Genomic DNA, 17188 nt, shown 5'->3' with positions numbered 1-17188 from the left:
AACCAGGAACAGGAGCGCAACAGAGCGCCTTTGCGTCTCGATTTAACCTCCGTTCGTCTCTATTGCATGAGATTTGAAATGATCTGTTGAAAGATCAACACTATCTCCTTTGTTCCCACCTCAGAAATAGTCTGCATACTGCTATTTAGTCACTTCAGTGCAGGGAGTATCATGAAAGGCAGGACTCCCACTGAGGCGGTTCCTGTTACAGGTAGCAAAAGGGAACGGTGCATAAGGTATTGTGCTTTCCAGCAGATTGTGTCTTTGAAAATAAGTGACTCGTGATCCTAGTTCTGTGTTTCCTTCAGCCCATTTTTCTATTGTCCCTTTCTAAATGTCTTCACCAAGCATCGTTCTTCCCTGCAGACATACTTGTTGGCAGCTTCTCCCACAGCTACATGGAAATACATTGAAAAAGAAAAACACTGAAGTGTCATTATACTCTGGGTTTCGGTAGGAGGCTTGGGTTCAAGATGTGTCTTTGCCACTAACAAGCTCCTCCCACTAAGTCCTCAGCCCACAGCACGCTGGCTTCCACTGTTGTCATGGCCCTGGCACCGTCTCTTCCACGTGGACACTGATCTCATTGCAAAGTCCACTAAACATTTTCAGGGCTTCTTACTTGACTGTGGAAATGTGTTTGGCCTTGTGAGACCATTCCCACCTCCTTGAATTTTTTTGCTCTGCCTTCCTAGACGTGGCCCTCTCCAGATGTTTTTTCTCTCTGGCCTCACCTTCTTTCTCAGGTCCTTTGCTGCCTTATTTTTCTCTGACTTTAAATAGTATCCCATAGAGCTCTCTTCTCCGCCAATTTCTATGTAATCTTGATCAGTCTCATAACTGATGACTTTCAAAGTTCTAGCTCCAGCTCATATCTCACTCTTGCCTTCCACCTGCTTAATGGCCCATCCACTCCAGACATGAACCTAGTCTGCACCTAAACTCACTATCTTCTCTTCTAAGCCTAAATCAGGAAATAGCTCTACTGTCTATCCAGCTACTTAGGCTGGAAACCTAGAATTATTCTTGGTTCCTCTCTTTTACCAACACCTATATCCAATTAGAAACCAAACTTATTGATGCTGCATCTGAAGTTTTCTCTCCATCTCTGCTGCCACTCCCCTAGTCCGGCCACCAGTCTCTCACCTTGACTTCAAGACTATGTCTTCTTATCTGGTCTTCCTGTCTCTCTGCTTCTTCCTCTATATTTCATTCTCCCCTTTGTAGTTAAAGTGACTTTCGAATGTAATCATATCACTCAGTGCTCAAATCCCTTTTGCAGCCTCTCCAATAACCTCAGTATAGTAAGCTTTTGAGTACCGTCATGGTCTAGTCCTTGCTCACATTGCCAGCCCCATCTTTCTGCACCAACCTCCCTCTCATTTTTCCTCTCACCTCTTTGCATATATTCTCTCCCCAGAAGCATCTTCTTCTCACCTCCACCCAATACCTGGTTAAATCAGAATCAACCTTCTCATCTCAACCTAGACATCTCCCTCTCTAGTCACTACCACCGCTAGTTCCCTTCTCTCCCTCCTTCCTCCAATAGGATAGGGAGCTCTGCATTTTAATCTCATAAACAATGCAATCCCTGCACCTCTCTTATCGTATAGCATTATTACACTCTTCTTTTAATTGTTTGTTTAACTGTCCGTTTCTCCCCTAGAATGGTCTCTCCATGGAGTCAGGGACCACATCTGTCTTATTCATTCCAAATCTGCAGTCCTCACTCACTGTTTAGCACACAGTAGGCATTCAAGAAACTTTGAGTGAGTAGAAACTGCTCCCTAGGACTGCAGAGATGGACAAGAAGATATGCAACCTTCTTTCAAGGAATTTGTCGTCTTATAAATAAAAGCTTATAAAAACCGCATAATAGGCACAGTAATGGAAACACTCACCATCCAAATTAGCACAGATAAGGGAAAGGCTAACTTTGTCTGGAAGACTTGAATTGGTCTTTAAAAAGTAAAAAGAGCCAGCATAAGGTACTGCAGCTTTGGACTTAGCTCTGCAACTAATTAGCCTTTTCATCTTGGGTAAATTACCTATCTTCTGTGAACCTCAATTTCCTCCTCTAGAAGAGTGAAAATAATAATACGTAATTTCACAAAACTGTAGGGAGGATTAAATGGTGAGATTTAAATGACATATACAAAGCATGGCACCTAGTAGGTACTCGGTAATTAGTAGCTGTTTTATAATTTGAATTAATTTAAACGTGTTTATTCAATGCTACTTGAATGAATGTACCTGAAGATAAATGAGGAAAAAAGAATCTATTTCTTGAATGTTATTGAAGTTACAACTTCAGCCATGAGTGAAGTTTCTGAACTATCGCCTAATATACATCATTTGCCTCCATTAAACTATAATACACTATTAGAAACAAAGGAGCAGCCTTTTACTAGCAAATTCTTTTAGTACAACCTGGGGAATTATTTGCACTCTCCCCTTCATGCATAGAGTAATTTACTAGCACTGGGTCATCTTTACTCATCCACGATTCCAATTTTGCATAATACTACATAATAAGCTCCTCTTCCCCGGACCTCAATCTCACCAGCCTGTTATACTTACAGATGCCATAAAAATACGGAATCTGTGGCTGTCTGTGCAACAGCAGAACTGCATTTGCAGATATGCGCTGTGAAATATAATTCCGATCAAAAGCTATGGGTAGTATCCATGTATTACATTCTCTTTCTTTAGGAAAAGAGCCGTGTTCTATAAGTGTATTCTTTATGTTGTTGTTGATCTAAAATAACTGAGTAATTTTAAGGGTTAATACATGAAATTGTGAAATCTGTCACCCACTTCTGCATCACTGAGAATGGACACAAGTTGACTTCAGTTAGTTTGGGGCACCTGAGATAAGGTTAAATTGTTAATTAACTCTTGTAGCTTTAGGCAACTTTGCTGCAATCCTTGAGTTTGTCTCTCTAGCATTGCTAATCAGAACCTCTGCTGTCAGGTCTTTTCTAAACCTTAACTCTTGGAGCAGAGGCATTACATTGGTTTGAAGTTCTTTAAAGAATTATCCAGTTTTCTAATTATTAATGTTTCTGCTTAGATGCTTACAAGTGGTTTACAGAAAGAATAAATTCCAGTTTGCTCTCAGAATTCAGGGTGGGGAGGAAATGGTAAGGCTTTTTCCTGTTTTAGCACTTTTTAAGAATCACAATTACATGCTCACAACATATGAAATATCTCTCACTTTTAGACGTAATAGATGCCACTGAACTCTTTAGTAGTCAGTGGTAATTGCCATTCTAAAATCTGCCAGTGTTCTACGTCAAGACATGGATTTGGCTGTCTGTGGACAGCAGAAGCACCTGGGTCCGATATTTACTTCAGAACCTCCCATGGCTCTTCATAGTCTCTGCAGCAGTACTCACCCCTGTTGTGCTTCAGAATCACCTGTGTAACCTTTTTATAAATGCACATGCTCAAGCTTCATGCATTTAAAAAATTATAATTTGAAAATTCTGGAAAGAGGGCCAGACATCTGTATAAATTTCACTTCCACTGAGAGTTGGAAATGCAGCTAAGGTTGTGCATGGCGGTCAGGAGTCTGTACAACCAGCCTCCAGTCCCGCGATCCAGCTCCCTCCCCCGCTGTGCACCCAGGACTTCACCCATGTCAGTCCCTCCGTGTCTCCTGTCTTCCTGGTGTCACAGCTACCCCGGTTCCCTCTTCTCATCTACTAATTTCCTACTCATTTCTTAAAATAGTGTCTCTTAAACTTTACTGTGCATACAAAAAAACTCTGGAACATCTGAAAAAGTCTCATTCCCAACACTCCCCCTCCCAGAGATTAGGATTCAGTGCACTGGGATGGGGTCCAACACGGGCATTTTTCATAAGCCCTCCAGTCGACTCTGAGACGAACGTGGTGGCGCTTTGAAAACCACCGCTTCCCAGCTTGCTTCTCACAGCCTCCCCTGGTTCCAGCAGCGTTAACTGCTCCTCTGACCCCGTAGTGCTTTGCTCATCCTACGTTTACGCCCTCTGCACAGTAATAGGGGCTGTGGTCCAGGGGCCTGTATGTGTGTGTGTGCCGGGGGGGAGGGAACCAGATTGTCTTCACTTTTGTGTCCCTGCCCTTAATTCCATGCCTAGCACAATTCAGAAAATGTATATTGAATAGCCAGTAGGGTTTTGTGACATAACATGTATTTATTGTTTTAAATTATGGTGTAAAATCTAGAAAAAGTAAATAAAACTCCACAGCTGCTGCTCTGTGACTCGGTGTCAGGATCCAGAGCAGATTGTTTTCCCCTCTGACGGGCAGCTGCGGTGCCGGCGTCTCTCACGCTGTCACTTCTCCAGAAGTGTTCTGATCACCAGCAGGCCCCAAATTGTCAGTTTTAATTTAAGCTGTGTTTAAATTCATTTTACATGTTTCTTTCAACATCTACTTTTAAAATATTTTTCTGAGGGGCAAACCGTCGAGGACTTCAAGTGCTTTAGTTGTTTTCTTCTTTTTGCCCAGTTTCTAGAATATGTTGGACCAAGATTCTGCTCAGGGTGTGTGTTTACCTGGTACCCATGTATCTCAAGGAGTCTGTGGGCTTCACCTTCCAGATACACCCTTAGATGGGTCATTAGCCACTAGCTCTACACTGTGCCTCAACTCTGCCTAGGGAGAAAATAGGAGGCCTCCAAAATCCCAGCTCAGCCTGCCTCTTTAGCACCTCACCCTTTAGGCTCTGGCCCAGCAACACTGCAGCTTTCCACTGGGGCTTGGCTTCGCCTGAGGGAGCCCGGCCCCTTCCTTTCAGGTCTCAGCTTAGCTGTCATCTTCACCAGGAAAACTTCTGTGCTCTGCCAAAACAGTTGGGGGCCTCCCATCTCCTGTTGCACATAGCACAGGTATTATAGACTTAGCACATCATAGTAAAATTACCTGTTTACTTGCTGGCAACTTCTCTTACAGCCTAAAAGCAACTTGCAGGCAGAATCTCTCATTCATCACCACCATTTTTCCTGTAACTTCATACTGTTCCTGTTCTGAGTAAACATTCAATGAATATTTGTTGAGTCCTGATAGAACACAAAAACTCAATTCAAAAGTGGTGACATAAACAAGGGTATCTGCTCCTGAGACAGAGAGAGCCCTCAGCCACATCCCACTGCCCCTCATAAAACCAAGTGCTATGGCATTTTGCCCAGAAGACAGCGGTCATTAGCTCACTGGTTCTAGCTGAGCTATATGCCTCCATTCCTGGCATTCACAGGCCCAAAAAAATCATCTTTGCAATTATCCATATAAAAAAATAACTTGAGTTAGAGGCACTGAACTAGTCCCTGTGGAACAGTCAAAGATTAAAAAAAAAAAAAAAACAAGGCTCCTACCTGCAAATTGCTTTCAAAAGATTGGGGCCACAATCACACAGGTAAGAGTACACAGAGAAGAGCTGAATGGTGTCCAAGGACTAACTAGTTGGCTTCCTGTTATCTGTAGAATGAAGTCTAAAGTGTCAGCCGTTTTTCAAGAACCACCTCCACCTGGCCCTTTCAAATGCTCCAGCCATGTCCCCTATTGCTCCCCTGTAAGAGTCTTATTCCCTAACCATGTGATAAATTCCTTGCTCTCCAGATAAAATATACTTAATCCCACTTCCACACCTTCACATCCAGTGATAACCCTACTCAGAGTATTCACTTGACTCTGTTCTTCTATGCAGTGCACTTCAAGACTCATTGTCAAACTCTCTGCTTAGCAGGGCCTGCCCTGACAGCCGCAGAGGAGCACTTATCTTCCGTGACATTCATAAGATGCCCAGTATGGACTATACTCAGTATAGTTGTGACTTATTTCTATGTAAATACTCTCTCTTCTCAAGGACCATATTTTATGTTTTCTAATTCCCAAAGTCCATTGTAAACAGTAGCATCTCAATAAATATTTGGAGATGATCGCTTCTGGCTAGTGCAGTCAAGGAAGACTCCCAGAGAACAAAGCATAAAGGAAAGTGTTGAGGGTGGCCCTGCCCCCACCTCTCCTGGGATACAGAAACCCACGTTCCACATTTCTGGCACAGTGTTGAGAAAAGCATCTTGCTTTAGGTCTTAGCCCTCGGCAGTATTCAATGCGATTAACCACTCCTCCTCCCTGAAAGCTTCACCAGCACCATGTTTTCCTGGCTCTCCTCCCACATCACCAGCCCCTTGTTGGACTTCCTTACAGATTCATTTTCCTCTGTCCCGTGAAGTTACTCAAGGCACCCTCCTTTCAAAGAACCTCACCTCTTTTTTCTTTATACATTCCCTCTGGGGAATATCTACTCCATGGCTTCAGATAGCGATCTATGTGTTGAACACTTTGAACTCTGCCTGTATCTCCAATCCATATCTCTCTCCTGAGCTCCAGACCCAGAAATTTAGCTGCCTGCTGGATACTCCCATCTGTATGTCTCCAAGCACCTCCACATCGTCACTGCTCCCTACAATGCTCCTCTTCTGGTCTCTGTGTCAGTGGATGGCATTCCCTTCCACCATTTGAAGCTAGAAGCCAAAACAATAACAATGGTTTTCTCTTTTATCAATATCATCCTATTATTTTTGAGCCCTCTTGATTCTACCTGTCGATTCTTATATTCGTCTACTTCTCTCCATTTCTACTGTGTCGTTCTGAATCTAAGTCCGATTACTGCAAGGGCCACATATTATCTATCTGTTTCCACTATTGCCTCCTCTAATCCATTCTTCACACTGCAAACCAAAGTAATATTTTTGAAAGTCAAATGTAACCATGTAATGTTTCTGCTTACAGCTCTTCAAGGTTTCCCCATTGCTTTTCGGATAAAGTCAAGTTGTCATAACAAAATCTTTCATCGTTCATTCCCTTCTAGCCACTCGGTCTTCTCTCTGGCCATCTCTCTTCTCTTTTCCTTGCTCTACACTGTGGCCACCACAGCCCCTCTGTTGCTAGGCGCCTTTCTGCTCCTCTCACTTCTAGGCCTCTACCTTTGCTAGTGTCCACCCCACACCCACCACCCTCTCTGCTGTCATATGCACACACACACTTCACCTACTAACTCCTACTAATCTAGATTTAGATCTTGGTTTCAATTTTACTTGCCTGCTGTCCTTCTCTGACCCTGCGGTCTGGCTGGGGAATCCTTTTCTGCTACCACGGCAGCCCCTATTTCTCTCGTGGATCTCATTGTACTGTATAGTAGTTGCTGGGGTCATTTTGTGCTCACTAGCAATTTGCTTGGAGGATGGATAGATGGATGGTTGGATGATTTGTTTACTGAAAAAAAGTAGCTTCTGTGAAAATATATCTTCTTTAAAGAAGAAGGAACACATTTGAGGGAATCCATTAATGGTAAGTGAAATTGTAAAAGATGCTCAAGTGCCACAAAGTTTTTATTTAAAAAATGCATTATATTTGTATAACCATATCTTTATATGGCACTTTTAAAAGTCAGTTTTGTCACACTAACAGCCCTATATGAGTCAATAGTTCCATATGAGGCAAAAGGAGCAGAAAATCTTAAGTTTCATTTACCAAAGAGAAAATTGAGGCCCAGAACAATGAAGTCTGTGGTTTAAGGTCACACTGGATTTGCAGCCTGTGACTAAAAGTCTACTCATACCAGCCCAGTTCCCTAAGCTGCCTACCCTCGGGCTGGTTGTAGAAAACAGAGTAACTTTCTTTTCTTCTAGAAGAGTCTTAGAAAAAGAGAAAATGGTTGAAAAAGCATATCATGGAAAAAAAAAAAAACAAAGATCAGATTGATCACTTTTATTCATTAAGTCATTCAGCAAATATTTTTGGGTGTCTAATATGTGCCAGATACTAGGAATCAAGTGATGGACAAAAATTAAAGCTGTATCTGCCTCATGTACTTAGAGTGGGAAAGGCAGACTAGTCAAAACCATGGAAAATAATGTGAAGTTACAGTTGCAGGAAGAGGTATGAAAGGCAGGCATATGTGATACTTCAAGAGTAGATGACAGGGACATTTGACCAGACAGGGAGGTTTTAGGACACGCCAAGGAACAACAGGTGTTTACTGGGCAAGGTTGGGGCTGGGGCTGGGGAAGGCCTGAGCAGAGTGAAAAGAAGGTGCCAGACACCAAGCAGGAGTCCAGTAGCTTCTTGGAAGGTTAAGGATCAGAAGAGTGCAGATCCTTATCATCATCATGGAATAGTGAAGGAGGTAAAGTATTTAACGTAAAGGTTTTTACACATTCCAATCTAAGCACAAGACTGCTCTTCCAGTCAATTATAGCTGAAAAGTTAGGAGGAGAATGAGACAAGGCAAGAAGCTGGAAGGAGAGAAAGCCGGCACAGAAAAGGAGCAAAGGAATTTTCTCTTCACTGTTTTGTTCAACCTTTAAAAAGTGGCCACCCGTTGTCAATGGGCAGGTGTTTGCCTGCCAGCGCCTGCCTCTAGGGACTCCCTGAAAGTCCAGACTAAGACATTGCTCCTAGCATGGAATTGAACCTGCAGGGGCCTCACAGGTCATGGCTGTGAAAGGTTTGTCGATTTGGTTTCCCTTGGAAGAGTGAACATGTGTACATATGTACAAGTGACCCACTTGGAACTGCACAGCAGTGAAGGTCTCTGGCTGCCCATGACCAGGAAGATAGGAGAAGAGGAGAGAAGTCTAGTGCTGGGAGAGGGGATTAGAAATGGGACAATACAGACAAGCCTGCATGGAAAATAAAAGTGTGTCTAACCAAGTACACGGATCCATGAGAAACTGTATGTGTTTTTACAGAGATTGGCTTTTTACAGAGATTTTAAGGTGAAAAATTTTTACAGAGATTTTAAGGTGAAAAATTCCAGGGCTTTTAGTGTTTGCCTGTTTGCAAAATATTTTCATGTCATTGCCACCAATCAAAAGAGAAATATGGTTATTCCTGTTGATTTCTGGCTAAACTGACATGAAAATCAGATGCTTGTGTATGTTTTCAAAACTTATTTTCTATGCCAGGTTCTCAACACCTGCAATTCTTTTTTATTACCTTTGTGACAACTTGCCTTGTTTCATAAGGTTTTCTGTTCTCCTCCCTGATCTTTATTTCATTGACAGGCAAATAAATATAACTTTAAATTTCCCAGTGCACTTGCTAAGTACCTTCTAGACAGCTCTTCAGGAATGTTGTTCCTCAACTCTTCATCTTTATTCTTTTATGAGCTTTAACATTGTGTTTCTGCCTTCCCTCTAATCTGCATCTAGTTTATAGATATTAATTATGCCACACTGCAGTGCAGGTACCTGAACTAGCACCTGAAATGACCAGGCTGCACGTTTGGGTAGTGACCAGAATTTCTGTTTTTAAGGAAAACTTGATTTTAATGCGCTTTAGGCCAAAGGACAAAAGAAAAAGTTTCTATCCAGAAGCAAGATTTATTACTAATGGGAATTGGAAGAATAGTCCAGGCCATTGTTTAAACAGTGAGCAATGGTCTTTCCTTGACTTAAAAATATCCTTTTGACAATTTTCCTTCAGCCAATAATTCTGTTATTTTCTACTATGTGCTTGTGTTGTCATAAGGCATTGTGAATATGGGGAAATAGTTTGGCCTCTGTCCTCTCTAAGAGGTCACCTGCATTCCTAAAAGTCACTGTGTTTACGCTGAGCTAATCTATCAGAAGTGGATGAGCATTTGCTCATTGAAAATGGCAGAGGTGTGGCAGAGGCACCTGAAGGGTATTGGTATATTGCTGCCTTCACAAGGGTAAATAGATACTGGCCTGAGAAGGGGGTGAGATAGTGGTTCATTTTGAATAGATTGAGCAGAAAGTTAAAAAGCATTGGTGACCAGGAAATATGGTAATGGGTTAAAGAACAATTCAGAGATGAATTAGTCAGAATACAACTAGATCAACATCTTTACACACTGACTTGTTACCTGTCCCCTCCTAATTTTCATTTGAAGTCTATAGGACTATGTCAGTTATCAGTCTGAAGAAACTTTGACCTTACCACCAAATACTGCAATAATTTTGAAGTGACAAGAAAGTCTACTTCTACCTCTTGATCTTTTTTATTTTGTATATCTTTCTAAATATGCATTATGGCTGACAGACTAAATGAAGATTTGTCACATGCCACTTTAGCTTATCTTCTTGCATATTTTCAGCCAACATTAAAAACACATATAGTAGTAATTAAGTCTTCTTTAGAAATCATTTTTTAACTGATAATGTGCTTTTCAGCTCCCTCAGTGAGACACCATAACTTGATAAATAATTCTTTTGGCAGCAGTAACAACAACAGAGCCTGCACAATTGTAAACCCTTCCCATGCTGGTACTTAACAAAGTAATCATCCAGCCAGATTTTCTCACTTTGGAATAAGGAGGCCAACTTTAGCAGGTTTTCAAAATTATTCCTTCATTCTGTCTTTTGGGAGGAGTCACTAGTCACTTGACAAATGAAATTCTGAAGTGCTTGTGCCTTAGAGAAATGGTCTTGTTGCTTTAGAGCCTCACCTCTTAATAATTTTTATTGATTTCATACTGGTCATTGAGGTCCTGTTGGGTATAAATCCAAACATAAGAGTCTAAGTTTCCCTTTGTGATGAAAAATTTTCCATTTATTTTACTTCCATTTTGCCTTTTAAAAAAACTTAGAATTATTCTGGGGAAAAATATATTATGTAAATAAAAGGAGACAGATAGGTTAAAGGGGGGAAAAGAATCTTTCCATTTTAGCTCAGCTTTGAAAATCTAGGCCAACACTGATAAAAACTGAAGAAACACAGATTGAAACCAGATCTGTCTTACAAGAGAAACGACTCAGTATTAAGGCTCCAAATACAAGTGACTTTGACTTAGAGAAACTGTTTTCACTGGCTTCAGAGAGGTTGCTTTCCTATTAGACTTGTTCAGATTTGATTTTTTTTCTTTTTAATGATTTGAATCACCACTAATCAAAATGAATCACAAATGATTTTTTTATGTGAAATTTGGAGGATGTTTCAGAGGCATAAAGCAGATCATATCAGAGCTGCTCAGTGCCTCATATCCCCCTGTATTTCTTATTAGATTAGCAAAATTTTAAAATCTAAACTCTCACTTGGTGACATTTTCATTAGCACATCTTATTCCATGTTCTGGCTTTTAAATTTTAATGTCTGTCTTACGAAGAAAGAGAGTAGAGGCTTCTTAATCAGAAATGTAATACTTTCAATTTACTATCTCCAAAAAAGAATCATGTTGAATAGCTAGTCGTAACTAGAATTTAAAAGAGACATGGAAAACATGATGAGGATAGAGAAGGCATATACAGGTTCTGAAGAGCCAAAAATAAGGACAGTAATGGAAGGTCAGAGTACTTTTTAAAAATTCTGGATAAGAAATTACTAAGAAACTAACAGATATGATTCGTAGGTTCTTGGCTGAGTCATGTTAAGAAGTGGTGGGTAACTTTGTTCTTATTTTCAATTAAGAATAGAAGTAAATTAACTTAAACATCAAAGACGGAGGATGTGCAAAGAATCTTTGCGTGCTTGTACTTAAATTGGTTTCGAGAACCTTGACTTGTCTGTGTAGTTTGGAACACAAGCATTGTATGTAATATGGCCAGTTAAGATAGGTCTGGAGGATATGGGGAAATTCAGAGCCTTCTGGGGAGCTTTCCTTGGCCTTGACCCCAAGTTCTTCACTCAGCCCATCTTCTTCTGTTTGAGTATTCAAGGCTGGCCTCATCCTGGGCTAGTTATTGCCCTCCGAGGCATGTCCTGTGCTGCTGACAGCCTGGGCCCCAACTCCTGAGCTCATTTTGCTGCCCTTACTTGTAAAAGTTGCCCTGGACCTCTAGGCTCTGCCTGCCCAACTGCCTTTCTATGGCCAGAGAATCTCTCCCAGGCTCTCCCAGGTTCCCCTGATTGCCACACCTGTACCATCCCTGTCCTAGGACTCATGCTGACAGGCAATCACTAACGTTTATGGCTTTACAAGAAGTAATTCCTGGCCCCCTGAGAGCTGTAAAACCCTGAAAGAGGTTCCTAAAGGAGTTCTGTAGAAATAGAGGCTCTTGTTTGTGTGAATCGTTTATGTCAGTCAGAGAACACTAACTGGCGCCCCCGTCCTAAGAGTTAGTTAGTAAACCAGGTTCTATAAACGCACTGGTAAAAAGGAAAGACCAAACTGTAACAAACAGTACCTGGTTTGGGAATTTATACAGAATTTAACAGAGAGGAGCAATACCCTGAAGACACCAGATGGGAATGTCTTTCTATTCCCATGCTGCCGAAGTAGATCCCCTGACAACTCACCCACTGACATAAAAGGATAGTGTGCCCTTGCTAATTTTCTAAATTAAAAAATAAAATGAGGAAGGAACCATATTTTACAGATCTTATAGTAAAACAAGACAAACCATAACTATCAGGTTTTTTATTGCCTTTTAAATTTTTGACTAGGTAGTATATTCACATGGTACAAAAAAAATTTTAATGTATAAAAAGGTACACAGTGAAAAGTCTCCTACTCACTCCATCTACACAGTACTCCCCCACCAGATGCCACAGTTCTTAGTCTCATGTGTACCCTCTAGAGTTTTCTTATGCATGCACAAGCAAATATAAATATATTTTTTATCCCCTCCTCCTTTTTTTAACACAATAAGTAGTATGCCATATGTACTGTTCTACTTGAATTTTTTTCACTTAACAATATATTTTCCCCTTTTGTACATAGGAAGCCTCTTCTCGTTACCTAGAGAGCAGTGTTATAGCTGTAGTATGTAGTATCGTTGCACTGAGCGATGCACCATTACATATCTAGTGCTCTACTGTGGACATTTAGACCATTTCCAGTCTTTTCTCATTACAAATAGTGCTGTCATGAATAACCCTGCACCCATGTCATTTTGCCCATGCACTAGTAGGCGTTTAGAATAAATTCACAAAAGTTGAATTGATGAATGAAAGGGAATATATATTTGTCACTTGAACAACAAATTGCCTAACATACAAATATACTGATGTACACTCTTTCCAAGAATTTTTGGGAATGCCTGTGTCTCAATACCAATAAAGCATTACCAAACGTTTAGATTTTTTGCCAACATGATCATTTAATTTCCATTTTTTATTATGAGTTAAGGGTCATTTGTGTATTCCTTTCTGTGAAGTTTGCCAGTTTTTCTGTTGACATGTCAGTCTTTTTCTTACCAATTTTAAAGAGTTCTTTATATATTAAGGAATTAGCCTTTTCCCCATGATATGAATTACAATTTCTTTTTCATTTTATTTTTTTGGCTTTTGACTTTGCTTATGGCTGTTGTTTATTTGGTTGGTTGGTTTAGGTTTGTCTTGCCCTTCTTTATCAATTGTTTTCTTGTGGATTTTTTAAACATAGCTAGAAAGGTCTTTCCCAAGCAATGATAGGATCCTGCTATGTTTTCCTCTAGTACTTTCATAGATTTTTATGTTTTATATTAAATCTTGTATTCATTTGAAATTTATCTCCATGTCAGCTATGAATCCAACTTCATTTTATTTTATTTGGTTGTGATTCAAAAGGCTACCCAGTTGATTCAGCACTGTTTGTACCATTTCCTCATTATTCTGAGATGCCACCTTAGTGTGCAATAACTTTTCATAAGTATGCGGTCTATTTATGAACTTATTCTGTTCCATTAATCTATCTGTTAGTGTACGTGTGCCACATCATTTTAATTACTGAAGTTTCATGATATGTTTTAATATCTGATAAGTAAGTCACACTTTATCACTATTCTTGTTTGTTTGGTTTTGTTTTCACATGAACCTCAGAATTAGCCTGTTGGTATTTATTGAGATTCTTGGTAAATGTATGAGAATAACTTAGAAGTGAGACCTTTAGGGTGTTGAGTCTTCTATAGGAACATGCTGAATTTTTTAGATTACAGTAACCTTTTGTGTCCCTCAGTAGTGTTTTAAGATTTTCTTCATGTAAGTCTTATACATTTCTTATTAAATGTCTTCCTTGGGACTTGGTTATTATAAATGGGCTCTTCCATTATGTATTCTAACTAGTGGTTATCTGTGTATATGAGGGCTTTTGATATCAGTGTTTTAATTTTATACCCTGCTGATTTACTAAATTTTCTGATTTTTTTTGTTGGAGTTTGTTGCTTGATGGTTTTCCAGGCTTACAGTTATACCATCTGCAGTAAAGATGGTTTTAACTTCTCCTTGCAGACTGTTGCATCTCTCATATCTTTCTTTTGTTTAAATGTGTTGGTGTGGGCCCCAGATGCCCATAGTAAATAATACTGGTGATAACATCTCCTTGTTCACAAGTTTGCTTGAAATTGCTCTAGTGCTCCCTCAATAAGCATGAAGCTAACTTTTAGATTCAAATAAAGATATTTTATCATGTTAAGCAACTATATCAGTTTATTGAGAGTTTTGACCAATAATGGTTGTTGAATTTCAATAAATGCCATTTTTAAAATCTATAGAGATGATCATATACTTTCTCTCCTTAGACTTTTTGATATAAATAAGTGTTCTGTTTCTAAATTCTTATTGCATTCTTGGGATAAACCTCATGTCATCGTGATACATAATTTTGCATGCTAATAATTTATTTAGGATTTTGTCTTTAATACTGATAGACAAGAATGATCTGTAGTTTTCTTTGATGTGTATGTGCATGCAGTCCTTGTCCAATTTGGGCATCAGTATTATACCTCCTCTATTTTGGAGTTTTCCCTTTTTCCTGTACTCTGGAGTAGTTTTAAAGAACATTGGAATTTTTTGCTATCTATCTAATGGTTTGGTAGGAATTCCCTTGTGAAAAGACCTGGACCTTTTTAAGTACACAGGGCAGTGACCTGGAGTACTGTGGGCAGATTTTCAATACTATTGTCTATTTCTTCTATGAAGAAAACACATCTTTAAATCTTCTATTTCCTCTGGGAGAAGTTTTGGGAAATTATATTCTCTCAGAAAATTACCCATTTAATCTGCTTTTGAAATGTGTTTACATAGAATTGAACAGAAATAGTTTTAAAAATTACTTCTGTTTCAGTGATTATTTACCCCCCTTGCATTTCTTATTTTCTATTATCTTTTTAAAGTCTTAGACATATGATCTGATTGCTTTGATGTTTTCATGTGTGATTCTTTCAAAATTGAACAAAATTCGTTTTTGTTCAAATAGTCACCATTATCATTTTAAATGTATATAAAGCTTTTAGTTTTATTTTTCAAAGGGCAGTATCTACTTGTTTCCTACCTTAAGCAATGAAAAAATTAATGTTTACTCCTTCTCCTGTCATGCCAGATTTTAATCAATAATATTATCTTAACTGCTATTTACCTTTGTACTGTTAAAAATGTCTGTACTTCTATTACTTGGTGTGTTGTCTTTAAGTGATGTCTTTTGACTCACAGTTCTTATATATCAAGCAATCAGAGAATTTATTCTACCTCTTACCTTATTCCCTCCCTCTTCCTTTTCCAGTGTTCTCCATTGTCACAGAAGGTATTGTTAAACCATTCCTTCACCCTTATCCTCTCGTAGATCTATAATTAAACATATTCACAACCTAGCACCAGTCCTTTTATTGTACTTTTTCTTTTGTAGTGACAGTTTTAAAGACTAGTGGGAAAATATTCCCTGAGTTCTTGCATATTTAAAACTGTCTATAGCCTGTATGTTTGAAAGACAATTTAGTCAGACATGAATTAATTTTTTTTTATATACTTTCTTTCCTTGAATATGTCTTAGAGGTAGATCCACTGTCTTCTATTATTTACACAAATTCATCGTGGTAAAATATACATAACACAACATTAACCATTTAAACCATTTTTAAATATACAGTTCAGTAGCATTAAATTTATTTACATTGTTGTGCAGTCATCACCACCATCCATCTCCAGAACTTTTTCATCTAATCTGAAACTCTGTACTCATTAAGCAGTGACCTCCCTTGCCCCTTCCCCAAGCCTCAGGCAACCACTGTTCTACTTTCTGTCTCTATGTATTTGACTACTCTAAGTAGCTCATATAAATGGAACCATACACTATTTAAACTTCTGTGTCAGGCTTTTTCAGTTTGTATAATTTCTTTAAGATTCATCTATATTGTGGCATGTATCAGAACTTCATTTCTTTCTAAGGCTAAGTAATAGTACACTGTATGTATATACCGCATTTTGTTTATCCATTCACGTATCAAGGGACACATTAGGATTTCTTTAGGATTTTCCATATATAAATTCACGTCATCTGTGAACAGAGACAATTTTTCTTCCTCTTTTCCAATGTAGATGCCTTCCTAGAGTTCAGAAGTGTTGTCACCTCTTTAAATTATGGAAATGTTTGAGAAGAATTGATGTAAGTTCATTCAGTGTTTGGTAGAATTCACCAGTGAAGCCATCTGGTCCAGATTTTTCTTTGTCAAGGGGTTGTGATTACTGATTTAATCTCCTTACTAGTTATAGATCTGTTCATATTTTCTACTTTTTCATGATTCGGACTCAATAGGTTTGTGTTTCTATGAATTTTTGTATTTTTCTATGTTCTATTTGTGAATGTACAGTTTTTGATAGTACTCTCTTGTAATCCTTTTTATCCCAACAGAGTTGTAGTAATGTCCCCACTTTCATTTTTGATTTTAGCAATTCAAGTCTTCTCTTTCTTAGTCTAGTTAAAGGGTTTGTCAGTTTGTTAATCTTTTTGAAAAACCAGCTTTTGGTGTCATTGATTTAACTCTATTGTTTTTCTCTTCTCTATTTTATTTATTTCAACTCTGATATTTATTATTTCTTCCCTTCTGATAGCATGAGTTTAGTTTGTTCTTCTTTTTCTAGTTCCTTAAGTTGTAAAGTCAGATTGTTGATTTCAGTTTCTTCTTTTTTTTTAGTGTAATTGTTTACAGCTATAAATGTTCCTTTTACCGCTTTTTTTGCTGCATCCCATAAGTATCAGTATGTTATATTTTCATTTAAATTTGTTTGTAAATATTACCTAATTTTTCTTGTGATTATCTCTTTGACTCCTTGATTAAGAGTGTTTTGTAATTTCCATAAATTTGTTAATATTCCAGTTTTCCTGATATCAATTTCTAATTCCATTCTGTAGTAATCAGCAAAGATACTATGTTATGATATCTATCTTTTTAAATCTGTTGAGACTTGATCTGTGGTCTAAAATATCGTATATCTTGGAGAATGTTCCATGTGCACTTGAGAAGAATATATATTCCGTTGTTGGG

The 17188-nt window shown here is 38.7% G+C and overlaps 1 protein-coding gene across 2 annotated transcripts in view; it reads left to right on the top strand.

Moving 5' to 3' along the window:
* The window catches only part of L3MBTL4 (L3MBTL histone methyl-lysine binding protein 4), a 285078-nt gene that overhangs the window by 215262 nt on the left and 52628 nt on the right, over positions 1–17188 (top strand). The window contains exon 16 of one of the 2 annotated variants that reach the window (XR_005649230.1): positions 458–466. The exons of the other annotated variant lie outside the window; for it this stretch is intronic. The gene's annotated coding sequence lies outside the window, so the exon portion shown is untranslated. The remainder of the gene's footprint in view (positions 1–457; positions 467–17188) is intronic. 2 annotated transcript variants of the gene reach the window in all.

The sequence above is a fragment of the Pteropus medius genome, unplaced genomic scaffold (genome assembly GCF_902729225.1).
Source record: "Pteropus medius unplaced genomic scaffold, Ma_sr-lr_union100, whole genome shotgun sequence".
Classification (NCBI taxonomy): Eukaryota; Metazoa; Chordata; class Mammalia; order Chiroptera; family Pteropodidae; genus Pteropus; species Pteropus medius.
The sequence above is the reverse complement of the archived record's forward strand: the minus strand, read 5'-3'. Positions and strand labels throughout refer to the sequence as shown.